This window comes from Triticum dicoccoides, chromosome 7A, assembly GCF_002162155.2.
Source record: "Triticum dicoccoides isolate Atlit2015 ecotype Zavitan chromosome 7A, WEW_v2.0, whole genome shotgun sequence".
Taxonomy (NCBI): Eukaryota; Viridiplantae; Streptophyta; class Magnoliopsida; order Poales; family Poaceae; genus Triticum; species Triticum dicoccoides.
This window is the reverse complement of record NC_041392.1, coordinates 2,024,663-2,028,320: the sequence shown is the minus strand read 5'-3', so window position 1 is coordinate 2,028,320 and position 3,658 is coordinate 2,024,663.

Below are 3,658 nucleotides of genomic sequence, written 5' to 3'. Positions count from 1 at the left end.
AACGACGACGGCGACTACATCGACGACGGCGCGATCGACGACGACCACCGCTGCATCGTCAATATCATCTCCCCCTAGGTACTTCTCCCCTTGATCCATCTCCCCTCCTCTTGTGGATCCACCTCCCCTCTGGTGGATCCATCTCCCCTCTAGTAGATCCCCCTCATGGGTTAGGATATTCTAGGGTTAGGATCTCTGGTGGTTCGGTAGGTCCTCTAGTTCGGTAGGTCCTCTGGTGGTTCTTGGGGTTAGGGTTCATGTTTATTGTTGCGTGGGGATGATCTCCCTCTAGTTCATGGGGTTAGGGTTAGGGTTCATGGGGTCAGGGTTAGGGTTCATGGGGTTAGGGTTAGGACCTCCTGGTGGTTCGTTTGGTCCGCTTCATGGTTTAGGGTTCATGATTTTAGGGATGGGGATGGATGGGGAAGTGGATGATTTTAGGGGATGAGGAAGTGGATGATGTCTGGTTGATGGTGCTTGTATCAGTACTTGCTTGTGTATGGTTCAATTACTCAGCTAGCATAGATGGTGAATTAGGTTTCCAACAGCACTTCAAAAAGAAGCTCCTTGCTTCCTTGTTTGTATCAACAGTACTTTCTTGTTTGTTGCCCTTAAATTTCCTTCCTTGTTTGCTTGTTACTGTCAGTAGCACTATGCTTGTTTCTATCAGTAGCACTTTCCATGCTTGCTTGCTTTTATTATGCACTTTTCTTGCTTGCAACTTGGGTTAGTATGAACATGTACTTGATTGCTTGTAGCACTTTGCTATTAGTAGCACTATGGGGTTTGTAGCAGTGTTCTTCTTTCATGATATGTGCATGAAGCTTGTGTTCTTCTTTCCAGTGAACACGGGAATGCTTAGTACTTATTGTGGTATTGGAATTCCTGGTGTGTTAAGGCAGTATGACTAGTTTTAATATATACTAGATTGGTGCTAGATAATTTTGATTGTTGTAATATACAAGGTTGATTCTAATTGTCAAAATGTCTTAACTTGTGTCATCTAGTCTATAGCCATTTGTGGTGTGTAGAGACAGCATAATCAATAGTTGAGTATAGTTTTTTCATCTGCTTTTGTACTGCTGCAAATATAGTTGTTTCATGATTTACCAGTGGCAACATCTAGTTGTTTTGAAGGTCCTCATGATATACTCGTCTAGCTTCCTGTCAGACTGTCTAAGCATGTGTACATGACACCAATTCACTAGTTCATGTTGCTTGCTGGCATACATGCTTAATTAGGGTTTCCATCAGCATTACTTGCTTGTATCACTAGCACTTGGAGAAGAATCTACTTGCTTGCTTATAAATTAGGGTTTGTATCAATAGTACTTGCTTTCTTCTCTTCATTTTCCTTCATTGCTTGCTTGTTTCTATCAGTAGCACTTTGCTTGCTTGTTTCTATCAGTAGTACTTTGCTTGCTTGCTTGTATTAGTAGCACTTATGCACTTTTCTTACTTGCTCCTAGTGTACATGCATGCTTGTTTGGTGCACTTACATGTTTTCTTAATTAATAACACTAGATCACTGTATTGTTTATCCATCAAGTTTGTTTCACATGTATTACATGTATGTGCATGATGGTCCAAATGCTTTCCTTTATTGATACAAGTGCATCATTTTACTTTATCCCTGTTGTATCTGATTGTTGTTTATTCTATTTTGCAAGCACCACCTCAAGATCATCCATGGCAAGGAAGACAAGGTCAAGCATGAGGCCAACCGTTGGTATGCAACTTGCTCCTTGTGGCCAGTTTCATAAAATATGTGTCTTAATACGCTAAGTGAAATGTATTGCTGCAATTTGAATAAGCTGGCTTAATTGTGCTTGTGTGCTGTTAGAGTTCCTTACCTGAATAACTAGGATTAAATGATAATAAAATTTCATAAGATATGTTTGGCTGCCTGTCCATGCATTCCAAACATTCACCTAATAGTTATGTTTCCTTTATCATGCAAAGAAGAGCCTCTCACCGAGTACGAGAAGGTTAGGGCTAGAAATATCATGAGGAACAATCGGATGTTCCAGTCCCATGGCATCGGTGCAATAGCGTCGATGATTAGGAAAACAAATGGTGTACAAGAAGGTAGAAGTGATGAGGTTCAAGAGGGTAGTGGAGTTATCAATGATGACCCAGAGTACAATCCTAAGGAGGATGAAGTTATTGATGGAGAGGAAGTGGATGATGTTGTAGTCAACAAGATTGTTAAGGTGCAAACTCTGTCTTGCTTGGAGGGTTGGGGTTCTGTTATTCTATGTTATTCCTTGTGCTCACATATTTGTCTTGTGATCTAATGCTTTTTTCCGTGCTTTTTATACGAGGCACTGAAGGAATATAGGACGAAGAGGCTTGGTGTTAAGAAGACAGTCAGCAAGAAGCACAAGAGCTCAGAAACATCTCCTGCAATGCCTCCAGGAAGGGTGATGGCCCCAGCTCCAGGACAAAAAAAGTGTTGGAAATATGCCCTAGAGGCAATAATAAAAGCATTATTATTATATTTCCTTGTTCATGATAATTGTCTTTATTCATGCTATAATTGTGTTATCCGGAAATCGTGATACATGTGTGAATAACATACATCAACATGTCCCTAGTAAGCCTCTAGTTGACTAGCTCGTTGATCAACAGATAGTCATGGTTTCCTGACTATGGACATTGGATGTCATTGATAACGATATCACATCATTAGGAGAATGATGTGATGGATAAGACCCAATGCTAAACATAGCACAAGATCGTATAGTTTGTTTGCTAGAGTTTTTTCCAATGTCAAGTTTCCTTTCCTTAGACCATGAGATTGTGTAACTCCCGGATACCGTAGGAGTGCTTTGGGTATACCAAACATCACAACGTAACTGGGTGACTATAAAGGTATACTATGGGTATCTCCGAAAGTGTCTGTTGGGTTGACACGGATCAAGACTCGGATTTGTCACTCCGTATGACGGAGAGGTATCACTGGGCCCACTCGGTAATGCATCATCATAATGAGCTCAAAGTGACCAAGTGTCTGGTCATGGGATCATGCATTACGGTACGAGTAAAGTGACTTGCCGGTAACGAGATTGAACGAGGTATTGGGATACCGACGATCGGATCTCGGGCAAGTAACATACCGATTGACAAAGGGAATTGTATACGGGGTTGCTTGAATCCTCGACATCGTGGTTCATCCGATGAGATCATCGAGGAGCATGTGGGAGCCAACATGGGTATCCAGATCCCGCTGTTGGTTATTGACCGGTGAGCGATCTCGGTCATGTCTGCATGTCTCCCGAACCCGTAGGGTCTACACACTTAAGGTTCGGTGACGCTAGGGTTGTAGGGATATGTATATGCAGTAACCCAAATGTTGTTCGGAGTCCCGGATGAGATCCTGGACGTCACGAGGAGTTCCGGAATGGTCCGGAGGTAAAGATTTATATATGGGAAGTCCTATTTCGGCCATCGAGACAAGTTTCGGGGTCATCGGTATTGTACCGGGACCACCGAAAGGGTCCCGGGGGTCCACCGGGTGGGGCCACCTGTCTCGGGGGGCCACATGGGCTGTAGGGGGTGCGCCTTGGCCTACATGGGCCAAGGGCACCAGCCCCAAGAGGCCCATGCGCCTAGGGTTTCAAGGAGGAAGAGTCCTAGGAGGGGAAGGCACCTCCTA